The sequence below is a fragment of the Cucumis sativus genome, unplaced genomic scaffold, assembly GCF_000004075.3.
Source record: "Cucumis sativus cultivar 9930 unplaced genomic scaffold, Cucumber_9930_V3 scaffold109, whole genome shotgun sequence".
Classification (NCBI taxonomy): domain Eukaryota; kingdom Viridiplantae; phylum Streptophyta; class Magnoliopsida; order Cucurbitales; family Cucurbitaceae; genus Cucumis; species Cucumis sativus.
The window spans coordinates 89,704-103,380 of record NW_022279516.1 but is presented as its reverse complement, the minus strand read 5'-3'; the positions used below and the strand labels follow the sequence as shown (position 1 = coordinate 103,380).

Sequence of the window (13,677 nt, the reverse complement as noted above, 5' to 3'; positions counted from 1 at the left end):
TACCCTTGAAATGAGAGGCTTATTGGAGAACGTTGATGAGATACCCTCACCTATGCAAATGTAAGGATAATCTCATGTGAACAGGAGTTCATAGTTAGCTTAGGATTAAGATTAAGCTACCTAAGTCATCAATAAACGAAATAGTCAGTTCTAAACAGTAAACGGTGTTTAACGTAAAAGTGACTATTTCATGGATCAGTCTTATGTAAGTACTTTACATAGGATGCCCCACTTTCATGTCTCTACATGAACAATTTAGGATCACCTCGTTTGTACTAATTACAAAGCGGGTCACATCTGTAGTTTCTCTAAATAAGGCACTATAGACTATTGAGGCTATATACTCGAACTTGATCCACATTTATGTCTCGACATAAAGTTCAAATGTATTAAAAAATAGCATCAAGACTTAGTTTATTGGATTTAAGATTATAATTTTTAATTTTTCAATAATGATTTTATTGAACTGAATATGATAACAAACTACGAGTTTTAGGACATAAAATCCCAACATATGTATTTTTGCCTCTAATAATAATGTTGAAAGATGTTTATTGATGTTGTCTCTTTGATTTGGAGTCGCCATGTAGGAGTTTCTCTGATTGTGAGTTTTGTAAGAAATTTACATAACCACAAGCCTACCCTCCATATACAGTTTGGTAAGCACATTCAGAGCCTAAGTGAGGAGTTCGTATTGCTAAAGAGTCCATGGATAAAGCTCAGAGAAAGGTTGGGCAAAATCCTATGTCTGATGTTTTGAGTCGCCAAGCAGGTCTTGCCATTGAGGCCTTTTGGATGGCTGTTAAATTGGAGGAAGCCTTCATGTGTTAGAAGTCCAAGAGGTTTGTGAGTTTCCTTAGAACTTGTGTTACCTCCTCGATGTTCTCCATTATGATTAATGGCTCTTTCAAGGGTTTTTTAATGGGAAGAAAGGTTTGCGGTAGGGTGATCCTTTATCTCCTTTCCTTTTTATCATGGTGATGGAGGTCCTCTCTCGTATGTTAAATCGGCCTCCTTCGAGCTATCAGTTTCACAGGCATTGTGAGAAGGTTAGCTTAACTCATCTGACCTTTGCTAATGATCTTATGATTTTTTGTGCTGCTGATGATTCCTCTTTGAGTTTTATTAACGAGACTATTCGAAAGTTTGGTGATCTCTCGGGGCTATTTACTAATCTTAGTAAAATTTCTATGTTTGTTGTAGGGGTTAATAGTGATGATGTTTATCGTTTGACTACCAGTTTGGGTTTTGTCCTCAGCATCTCCCTGTTCGTTATCTTGGGCTTCCTTTACTTTCTGGAAGGTTACGACCTACTGATTGTGCTCTCTTATTCAACGTATTACTAGTCAGATTCATTCTTGGTTTGCTAGAGTTTTATCATTTGCAGTAGATTGCAACTGGTTCAATATGTGCTTGATAATCTTCAGGTTTACTAGGCTAACGTGTTTGTGCTGCCTGTGAGTGTGCATCATGAGGTTGATAAAATCTTGAGGTCTTATCTTTGGAGGGGTAAGGAGGAAGGTAGAGGAGGTGTTAAGGTGGCGTGGGCTGAGGTGTGTTCCTTTTGAGGAGGGTGGTCTTGCTATTCTTGATGGGTCTTCTTAGAATGTTGTGAGTACTATGAAGAATCTTTGGTTGTTGCTGACTAGTTCGAGTTTTCTATGGGTTCCTTGGGTGGAGGCTTATATTCATAAAGGAAGGTCATTGTGGGAGGTCGATTCTTGTGTTGGTCGGTCTTGGTGTCTTTGCGTTATCATGTGGAAACGAGATAGTCTAAAAGAGCATGTTCAGATGGAGGTTGGGGATGGTAGGCATTGTAAACTGTGCCTGGATCCGTGGTTGCAGGGTGGTCCTATCCTTCAACAAGTTGGTGAGAGAGCGCTTTATAATGTAACGAGTAGATAGGAGGCTAGGCTCTCTAAGTTTATTGGTTCGAAAGGGGAGTGGAGGTGGTCGAGGGTGTCTTTGGATTTGATTAATTTATGGGATAGAGTTCAAGTTGTAAGTTCGTGTCCTAATGTTGGTGATAGGTGGGTTTGGGTTCTTAGTCGTCATAGTGGTTTTTTGATTGCTAGTGCATGGGATACTATTCATCCTCGTAGTGTTAAGGTTCGTTGGACAGGTTTCTTGTGGGGTGGGGATTGAGAGTCTCGTTATCATTTGTTTTTTCATGTCCTTTTGGGTGTGATATTTAGTCTCGGGTCCTTCAGGTTATGGCTTCCTCTCACAGGATTGGGTATTGGAGGGTTGAGTTGTTTGGGGTTTGTCATTAGAGTATTGGTAAGGGTGTGAGAAGGAAGTTGTGGTATGTTCTCTGGTGTGCTACGATTTATTTTATGTGAAAGGAGCATAATCATTGTCTCCATGGTGGTCAAGCTCGTGAGCTCATTGTTCTGTTTCAGCTTATTCCATCTTGTATCAGTGCTCGTGTTGTTTATTTGCGTGAGGATGCTCATGGTATTATTTAGCTTGTTTTCTTTTGATTTTTGTTTTATCTGCTTGTTCTCGGGCTGTGGGGTTGTTTGGACTTTTTATGTTTTTGTTGCTCTTAATTTTGTTGGGTTTATTATTGTTCTTTCTTTTGATACTTTGGATTCTTCCTATTTTTGTGAGCATTGTCCGCTCTTGTGAGGTCATCCTTGTTGTATTATGATATTAACTTTTCAAAAAAAAAAGAAAGATAATGCAATTCAACTTTAGATAAAAACATGATTCGAATTTTCATTTCAAGAAAATACAAGGGACAGAACTTTTCTTTCACTATTTCAATTACTAGAATCTAAATTTCAATTCTCACTTTTTTGTATTTTGAATTTACAAGCCTTTTTTTCTTTCTTTGGTATGAAAGGTGGCAACTAGGCCTTGCTAGAACGAGTGGGGTAACCTTTCTATGGTTCTACACTTAGTTTCGAAGTTCGAAGTTTTCCTCCTACAGTGGATCATCGCTATTGATTTTTCTACTGTTAATTCGACCTCCACGAATTCTCTTCTTCTAAGGATTCACTTTTCTTTAAGGCTCTGCTCTTCTAAAAAGCCTTGATCTTCTTCCCCCCAATGTTTTCATAAACTTCTTAAGACAGACCCTGACCTTGGTTAGGCTCGGATCTCCTTGGATTATCACCTTCTTCCCCTAATATATCAATGTTAACATCATATTCTTCCAATCCACTCCAGTCGTTCCCAAGGAATACAATTACTGCATTCCAAGTATGGCAACTAACCCTCCCAGCATTAACTCAACATCTTCACAAATTACCTTCCCTTTGACTACAGTGCCCGAGCCCAAAATGACTCCATAATTCGACGTTTCTCTTGTACTCAGTTGCAACTCTTTCACTATTTTTTTTTAAATGAAATTGCGTGTGACTCCACAATCAATTAGTACTATAGCCACCTTCCCTTGTATCATCTCTTTTACCTTCATTTTCCCTAGGTTGGATAATACCACCACATAATTAATGGATAATTCCACCATCACTTGACTCTCCTCTACGATCTCAGGGGCATTCAATTCTTTCTGATCAATTCCTCCTTCTTCAATAATTTCATACTCCTCGCCTTCTTCCTTGACAACAATCATTCGCAATTCCCTTTGCTCTTTCATCTTGCATTTGTGGTCATGAGAATATTTCTCATTACAACGAAAGCACAATCCCTTCTTCTAGATTGAAATTCAGCATCAAATAAGCGCTTCGTCTGTCCCTTTTTTCCGTACTTCCTCTTTTGTTGTTCCTCGTAGAGTAAAGTTCTCATCGGCTAATTCATTCCTCCTTTACTTTCTTCTGTATTCGCAATGGTATTAGCCTTGGTGCTATTATGGGAGTTTATCACCTTTTCTCCAGAATATCCAGAAAGATTTGCTTCCTGACGTATATCTTCCTTGTTCTCTACCTTTTGCGAGATTCGTATCATTTGTGCTAATCCCTTCGACTCACATAAATCCATCTTCGCGTAGATCCATAGTTTCAATCCTGACATAAATGTCTCTTTTACCACCTTCTCTAATAGGTCCGACAAAGGAGCTACCCACTTATCGAATAAATTTTGATATTCCTCTATCGTTGTCTTTTGTTGAATTTGCAAGAACCTTACATACAGCGATTCCTCCCTAACGGATCGAAATCGCACCAATAATCTTTCCTTCATATTCACCCAATCTACAAAGTTCTCTCGTTCTTCTTGAGAACGGTAAAAGTTCAATGCTAGTCCCTTAAAACTAATAGTGGATACAGTCATTTTCTCAAATTCAGTAAGTTTATGAATGTGCAAATACCTCTCTACGCGAAACAACCAAGAATCAGGCTCATCTCCATTGAATATCGACATCTCCACCTTCTTAAACTTATTGCAGTCACTATTACTTTCATCATCTATTTCTTTCCTTCCTTCCTTGTTTCGTTATCCCATCTTGGTCACCCTTCGCCTTCGTCCACATTCTTCGTCGATGAATTGTGCATTGTTGTCGATTCCATAATTCGTAACATCATCTGATTCTACCTCTCCATATTTTTGGATAGTTTGGCCAACGTCTTTTCGATCACCAGTATCTTACTAATCTCTTTCTTAATGTTCTGTATTTCCTGGTCAAACGTCTCCATCTCTTCGATCCGAGTCTGAACCATTTGCATTATTCTTTTTAAAGCCCTCAATCAAACTTGATGTTATGTTTAGAACGCTAAGAATAGGTGGTTTAGTTTTGGTTAGGCCAAAAGTGAAAATTTCCCCCACAAGCACTACTAGTTAGGGAACTCAACACATTCTACTTGACTTAATCGACTTGACTCTCTAATTTTTATGAGCTTTTTTCAATGCATATTGCATATGTTTTTTTTATAGTTGTTGATTGTCTCACATTTTTATGGTTTGCATTTACAAGCCCCTTTTTTCTTTCTTTGGTATGAAATATGGTAATAGGCCTTGCTAGAACCGGTGGGTAATCTCTCTATGGTTCTACACTTAGTTTCAAAGTTTGATTACTCCCTTCGAAGTGACAACAAGCCTCGTTTTCCCCTATTGTGGATCAGAGAGGATTCCTCCTCTTTTCAAAGCCCACAATCAAACTCAATTAGAGTAAAAAGGAAAAATTTTCATCTCGGCGCGTGTACCTCACACGCATCTCTCTAGGATTTCCAAGTTCTCTCACTCGGCTGGTGAAGGAGGCGAACGGTTGGTGAGTGCTGCGGCCAGCAAGGGATCAAATTCGAAGGTAATTCGTTCAATTTTGGCAGATTGAATGTGAAAACTAATGTCATTTGGTATCCATTTCGAAATTGATTACAATTGATCAATTGAACCATTACGAATGATATTCGTTTTGATTCGGGAGAATTAACGTCTGTCCAGAAATTGTTTAAATCGGTTTCCAAGCTGAATTGATTTGAACTATCTTGAAAGTATTGCGTGTGGTACAAAATCGATTTATTGGCTATCAGTTCTGGGTTTGGAGACTGTGATTTAATTCACTCGCTGGAGGGATCTCGCATGAATCTCCTCGGTTGAATTTCAATTCTTTTTTAGTTCATTCATGTTCCCAAATTGGGCCGAAAAGATCATCACGGGTGTTGGGTTGATGTCTTAAGCATGAAACAATGAAGAAATTATCCAGTGACATTGAGGAGGTGAAGAAACGCGTGATGTCAAGCCTTCAACGCGTACATGATATGCGCGAACGACCGAAGGGCGGCGACTGCAAAGGCTGACCTAATTTCTGTGAGGAAGAAATGGTCGGACATGAGTGGACCCGAACCGGTTTACGTGAACCATGAAACATATAGAAATCGAAATACAGGAAATGGACCGAGCGGAGATGGTCCCATGAAGATTGTTGGCCCAAAGGCGTGTGGACCGATTGTTTCGAATGAAAACTTGATGAAGCCCAGTGAGCCGGTAAAGGGGTGAAGCCGAATGGTGTGTTCACATTTACGAATGGAATTGGTCATGGATCTCTGGTTGATGGGCCATCGTTGAATGATGGGCCGTCCATCTCACACGAAATTGGGATCTCACAGAAGGAGTGCTTACCTGCTGGTGCTTCATGTGTTCAGCATGTTGGGCAAATTGCAGCGGCCGAAGGATATGGACCTCGACTGGATGCTATTGCAAGTGCCCCAAAGATTGGGCCGGTTGATGGGCATTTGAATGATGGGCCAGCCATTAGAGAACCGTTTGGTACTAATTCCAATGGTAGGCCGCCTGTTTCGATTCGTGGGCATGAGGTGCAGAAATCTAATAATTCTAGAGGTGCAGGCAAAAATTCATGATTTGGCTCATTTCTCTATGACCTATACACCTCTGACTACCGTGGGAGAGAAAATTGTGGTGACCCCGTTTGAAGAAGTTATTAGTTAAGGAGTTAGAGTGTGGGAGAACTCCCTCGTCAGCCAATTAATTGATGCAAAATTGCTGTATCTAGTCATCTATCGTCTTATAGAGAAGATTTGGGGTAGAATTGAAATGCCAACAATTACTCTGATGGAGAATGGGCTCATCTGCTTTCAATTCAAACATCTGAAGTCAATACAGTGGATCTTATCCCGTGGCCCATGGCACCTTGGAGGCAAACCTATGCTCCTCCGCAAATGGACTCCAGGTATAGTTCCTGAATCCTTCGTCTTTGATTCAGTTCCTGTTTGGATAAAGTTAGGGAGGATTCCGTTGGAGCTATGACGGATGCTGGTTTGGCTGTGGTAGCGAGTGCAATAGGAAAACCTCTTTTAGTTGATCTTGCTACTAAAGAGAGGCGTCGTCTTTCTTATGCCCGTATATGTGTGGAATTGAATGTGGACAATATTATGCCTGCCGAAGTAACAGTCAACCTTAGAGGAGAGGAATTTATTGTAACTGTCACTTATGAGTGGAAACCGAAAAAATGTAACTTGTGTAGATCTTTTGGACACTTGCAGAACACCTGCCCTAAGAAAAGAGGCAATGAAGATAGTAAAAAGGAAGCTGCAAGTAAAGAGGTTGTTCCTACTAAAGAGGTGGTTCCAGATTGTGGGGAGTATGGAGATGTTGTGTTGGAATCCTTCCAACACATGGAAGAAGGAGAAATTATTACCCATAAACTTCCTGAAAAGGTGGAGGTGAATCGGGAAATTTACCCCAGTTGACAGGAAAAATAGGGGAATGATCTCTATTCGGGACAGAGGGAAAAGGGCAGAAGTGAGTATCACTAACTCCTTTAAGAACCTCATGGAGGTGGATAAAGGAGATAAATGGCTTTTATCTATAGTGGATGGCTCCCCTCCTCCCTTACGAGTAGATGACTCTTCTATGGTCCTTTTGAGTACTACAGGTGATGTAATTCCTATGGGAGAGGCGGCTCCCATATGACCTCATGGTTAGTTGGTGTACGTGGAACGTGCGGGGCCTTAAGAGCCCTGTAAAGTGTAGAGCGGTGAAGGACCGGGTATGGTCTTGGGTGATTTTAACACCATCAGACTCCACTCTGAAGCCTTTGGGGGTGCTCCGAACGTGGTGGATATGGAGGAGTTTGACATGGCTATTAAAGAGGCGAACCTTGTTGAACCCGCGGTCCAGGGGAACTGGTTTACTTGGACTAGTAAGATACATGGGTCGGGTTTGATGAAGAGACTTGATCGTATCCTAGTGAATGATGAGGGGCTTAGTACATGGCCTAACATGAGGGTTAACGTCCTCCCGTGGGGTATTTCTGATCATTCCCCCATTCTTGTCTATCTTAGTAATCAGCAAAGCTAGCGAGTGGTCTCTTTTCATTTCTTTAACCATTGGGTTGAAGAAGCGTCCTTTATGGATGTTGTGTCGTCTGCTTGGACCAAAGATACTCAAGTTTCTCCAATTGTGAATATTGTGAGAAACTTAAGACATCTCAAGTCGATTCTTCGCAGTCATTTGGTAAGCATATCCGGACCATCAATGAGGATGTTCGTCTTGCCAATGATACCATGGACCGAGCTGAAAGAGAGATGGAGACGAACTCTCTGTCGGAGGAGGCGAGTAATCACGCGAGCTTAGCCACGGTAAACTTTTGGAAAGTGGTTAGAGTGGAGGAAGCCGCTATGCGCCAGAAGTCGCAAATCAGATGGTTGAAGCTAGATGACCAGAATACTGCCTTTTTTCATCGATCTGTTCGATCAAGGCAGAGCAGCAATGCTTTGAGATCAGTTATTGACCCAGATGGAAATCGGTTGACTAACCATGATCAGGTGACTCAGGTGTGAATTATTTCAAAGATAGTCTGGGTTCTCAGAATATTAGCTATAGAGAGCTCTCTACTGTATTGAGGAGATTGTTCAGTTTAGATGGACTGAGGAGTGTTGTCAGGCCCTCCAGTCGCCTATTGGCAGGGAGGAAGTGAGACGTGTTCTGTTCTCCATGGATGGTGGAAAGGCTCCAGGCCCTGATGGGTATTCAGTTGGCTTCTTCAAAGGAGCTTGGACGGTGGTTGGAGAGGGGTTTCTGTGATGTCGTCTTACACTTCTTTGAGACCAATTACTTCCCTCAAGGGGTGAATACGACTGCTATTACACTTATTCCTAAAAGGAATGGTGCTGATCGATTGGAGGATTTCAGCCCTATATCTTGTTGCAGCGTTATTTATAAGTGCATTTCAAGAATATTGGCAGATAGGCTTCGTGTGTGGCTTCCTTCTTTTGTTAGTGGAAATCAGCCAGCTTTCATCCCTGGGAGGAGTATTATTGACAATATTCTTCTTTGTCAGGAGCTTGTAGGGGCATACCATTTGCACAGAGGTAAACCTCGGTGCACTATGAAGGTTGACCTCCAAAAAGCTTATGATTCTGTTAATTGGGATTTCCTCTTTGGCCTGCTGATTGCCATAGGTACGCCTTTAAGATTTGTGAGTTGGGTTCGAGCGTGTGTGACCTCTCCGATGTTCTCCATTATGATTAATGGATCGTTGGAAGGTTTTTTCCATGGGAGGAAAGGACTTAGACAAGGTGACCCTTTATCCCCGTTCTTATTTGTGATGGTCATGGAGGTGCTTTCTCGCATGTTGAACAACCCACCTCAGAATTTTCAATTCCACCAGTTTTGTGAGAAGGTCAGATTAACTCATCTTACTTTTGTAGATGACCTGATGATCTTTTGTACTGCTGATAATCATTCTATGAGTTTCATAAAAGAGACTATTAAGAGGTTTGGTGAGCTTTCGGGACTGTTTGCTAATCTTGCTAAAAGCTCAATTTTTCTTGTGGGGTTAATAGTTCGAAAGCTTCTCGGCTTGCTGCTAACATGGGTTTTTCCATTGGTCATCTCCCTGTTCGTTATCTTGGGCTTCCTCTCCTCTCTGAAGATTGCGGAGCTCTGATTGTGATCCCCTTATTCAGCGTATTACCAGTCGTATTCGGTCTTGGTCTGCTAGAGTGTTATCTTTTGCAGGTAGACTTCAGCTTGTTCGCTCAGTCCTTAGGAGCCTTCAGGTTTATTGGGCTAGTGTGTTCATGCTTCCTATGAAAGTCCACAGAGACGTTGATAAGATCTTGAGGGCTTATCTGTGGAGAGGTAAGAGGAGGGAAGAGGTGGTGCTAAAGTTGCCTGGGATGAGGTTTGTCTTCCTTTTGATGAAGGAGGTCTTGATATTCGCGATGGATCTTCTTGGAATATAGCAAGCACGTTGAAGATATTATGGTTGCTACTTGTTAAATCTGGTAGTTTGTGGGTTGCTTGGGTGGAATCTTATATCCTTAAAGGGAGATCGCTGTGGGAGATCGATGCTGGGGTGGGTCGATCTTGGTGCTTTAGGGAAATCTTGCGTAAGCGGGATATCCTTAAAGCTCATGTTAAGATGGAGGTGGGCAATGGAAGGAAGTGTAGAGTGTGGTTGGTTCCATGGATTCAGGGTGGGCCGATTATCCAGCAGTTTGGGAGAGGGTGATCTATGATGCGGGTAGTCGGTGGGATGCGAGGCTGGTGGATTTCATGGGTCGGGATGGTGATTGAGGTGGCCCTTGTTTCTTTGGATTTGATGGACATTTGGGATAGGGTTCAGGGAGTGAGGCCGAGTCCGAGTGTTGAGGATAGGTGGGTTGGGTGCCGGGGAGTCATGATAGTTTTTGATCACCAGTGCGTGGGAGACTATTCGTCCTCATAGTAGTAGGGTTGGCTGGTCGGGTTTACTATGGGGTGGGGGAAATATTCCTAAGCACTCCTTTTGTGCTTGGTTGGCCATCAGGGATAGGTTGGGTACTAGAGATAGGTTAAGTCGGTGGGATAGGTCGATTCCTTTATCGTGTTTGCTTTGTGGAGGGAACTATGAGTCTCGTGATCATTTGTTTTTTTCTTGTCATTTTGGGTGGGAGATTTGGTCGAGGATCCTTTTGCTTATGTCATCTTCTCATAGAATCGGTTATTGGGGGTTGAGTATCTTGGATTTATAATCAGGGTATTGGGAAGAGTGTGAGGAGAAAACTGTGGCGCCTTCTCTGGTGTGCTACAATTTATTTCATTTGGCAGGAGCGAAATCATCGTCTTCATGGAGGTGCTATTCGGGAGCCTATGGTTGTATTCCAGCTCATTCGGTCGTGTATTAAAGCGCGTGCTGCTTCTTGGTCGGATGGTGTTCATGGTCTTATTTAATGTTCTTTTCGTTTGCTTGTCCCCGGGCTGTGGGGTTTCTCTTCTCTTTATTAACTTTGTTGTCTTTCTCTCTTCTTCTTGTCCTTTTAATGTTTGGAACACTAGTTGGTTTCTTTTGGTTTTAGTTCTTGTTCCCGAGATGTGGGGTTGTTTTGGGTACTTATGGGTTGTTTTGTCTAACTACTTGTTCTGTGAGTGTTGTTCGCTCTTTTGTCTTGACCTCAGGCTGTGAGGTCCACCTTGTTGTTGTATAATATTATCATTACCTTTTCAAAAAAAAAAAATCAAACTCAATGCTAAGTTTGACTGCTCCCTTCGAAGTGACAACAAGCCTCGTTTTCGCCCTACTGTGGATCGAGGAGGATTCCTCCTCTTTTCAAAGCCCTCAATCAAACTTGACGTTATGTTTAAAACACTAAAAATAGATGGTCTAGTTTTGGTTAGGCCAAAAGCGATGTTTTCCCCCAAAAGCTCTAATAGCTAGGGAACTCAACATGTTCTACTTGACCTAACCGACTTGACTCTGTATTTTTTATGAGCTTTTTTTAATGCATATTGCATATGTTTTTTTTATAATTGTTGATTGTCTCACTTTTTTATGGTCTGCATTTACGAGCCTCTTTTCTTTCTTTGTTATGAACTGCGGTAACTAGGCATTGCTAGAACCGATGGGGTAACATTTCTATGGTTCTACACTTAGTTTCTAAGTGTGATTGCTCACCTCTAATTTTCAAAACACTTAATTTCTAAGCACATACAATGTTCACCTAGAAAAAAATGAAAATTGTTGTAGTTAAGATCAAAACTAAATAGTTATGAAATAAGACATAAGAGATTTGATTTTAACAACCTTCCCGTTGTACTTGGGATCCACTCTGGCTTTGTGCTGGAAAATTGGTTTGGAGCTGATCGTAAGCTTTCGGTTGCTCTTCTATAACCTTTAGATACTCTTCAAAGCTATAAGCTTTGCTTCCTGACGAAGAATCTTCTACTATTACAATACATAAGAAAATTCTATTTCATAAACCCTGTATCATAATTGAGGCTGATAGAATGATTATTCTATAACCCTACGATAGTTTCATTCTTAACATTCATAACACGATGCATGGCAGCTATCCAATTCTATTTCATGTTCTCGAGAATGGCTCGGTTTAACAATAATGTTAATTTTTGTTTTCTATTTTAAAATAATAACGCTGCTTACTAATCTTTTTTTTTTCCATTTGGCATTCTACTTTTTCTACTCAGCTTTCTTTCCCTAGTGATAACAAATAATACGGGTGATAAAAAACTTAATCACTCACTTGTTTCAGCCACCGAAAGCCCTTCTGCTTTAGAAATAGAAGATGGGTAGATACGGTGTGCTGTTCATTGAACTCTCAATTTCATCGAGACCAATTTCTCACTCAAACATGGTCTTGCATTCTCTAGAAACGTCCTACAAACAAAAATGAAGAACAAAAAACTACAATAAGGTCTATGAAAAAGTTACAAAGGAAAATCTCAAAAACTGATATGTAAGTCATAACAACCTTAAGTCTCTTATCGTGGGTTAAAATGCACGTAAGGTTTTTCCAAGAGTCCGAGCAACCAGCATGTAAATAAGTTAAGTCAACTAAATTTGCTATAAATTTACTCGTATTAACATTATCATTGTTATAGACTTGACAACTTCAAATTTATCAATATAAAATATGCTTTAACAAAACGTACCTTGAGGTTCCTCCAACCTTATTAAAAAAGCAAATAATCCAACAATTTAACAAATTTATAGTGCATATTATGTATATCAATTGATCACAACAAAATAAGATCGAACAAATACCCATGAGTAATATTTAGCCACCAAATGAATAATGATGAAAACCTGAAAACAAAACCGAGAAAAAAAAGGAAACAATTCATCAACAAAACAAATTTAGGGGACTAAAAAATTGCTTACCTTATTACACACTTCAAAATATTAAGAAAAGTGGAGGGAAAAAACCAACCAATAATCAACAAATAAACTTCAACACAAATAGCCATAAATTTTCTTCTTTAAAGGTATCACAAATAAGTCCATCAGTAATACCAAAACAAAAAAGGGCAACGTGCAATTGAATTCTGCAGTCGTAAAGCTATGCTAAAGGCAGTATGAAATCTTGAGCACTAACAAGAAAATTTGCAAAACAAAAATTACTAGACATCATTAACTAAAGTACCAGCACAACAATGAATTTGTAACCTCCGCAAGAGCAAACCCGAATGGAGAAGAACATGAAGAAATATATAAATAGAAGAAACATAAAAGACAAACATGAAACACATGGAAATATACAAAGGGGATAAATAAAAGTACAATTATAAAGTGATGAAGCACAAATATAGGTATCAACAGAACCAGAATACAAGTCTTACCCTATCTCGACTGTCGAGGAGTGTTAACCAACCGTCGGAAGGTTGGTTTTATTTTTTGAAAATGAGTAAACACGTTCACCGTCCTTCTGTCGCACTCCACTTTCGCTAAACCTTTATTCGTTTCCAAATCCTTCATGGTTACTCATTCATTTTCTTCCCTTTCTAAAGGTAATAATTTTCCTTTTTTCCTTTCTGATTAAAATTTGTAATTTGTTATTTAAAAGTTGGAATGCAAAATTAAAGAAGAGGAAATGTGCCTTAGAGAATGGAAGAAAAGTTTTGCATTTTAGGCTTGAAAAGGGGGGATACAAGTTATTATAATTGTAATATATAATATTTTGAACAAGGCTACCAAGCGTGCAAATATGATTCATTGGTTAGTTTAGGGATTGGAAAGAGAAGGGTTGTGGAGTTTGTGATAATATTTTGGTACACTGGAGCTGGAAACAGAGAATATTAAAAAACACATACTGTTATACACAATATTATAATAATACGAATCACTAGCTTTTCTTCTTCGTTTTCTTTTTCTTCTCCTTGAATTTTTGTTATGGGTATTGTATTCCGTTTTGTGTTTTAGATTGTGAAGTATAGGGTAGCTAAACTCTTAATCCTAGGGATAGATGTAGACAAAGTTTATGAATTATTCTTTGTAATGCATCTGATTATTTGCTCTTCATCTTTTCATGTTTTTAT

General features: G+C 39.9%; 1 long non-coding RNA gene across 1 annotated transcript; it reads right to left on the bottom strand.

Moving 5' to 3' along the window:
* Positions 1-11,941: 11,941 nt before the first annotated feature.
* LOC116405484 lies at positions 11,942-12,473 on the bottom strand. Its single transcript, XR_004218619.1, has 2 exons — positions 12,407-12,473; positions 11,942-12,019 (listed from the first exon to the last, which is right to left on the bottom strand). It is a non-coding gene; the product is annotated as an uncharacterized LOC116405484 (long non-coding RNA).
* Positions 12,474-13,677: the final 1,204 nt, after the last annotated feature.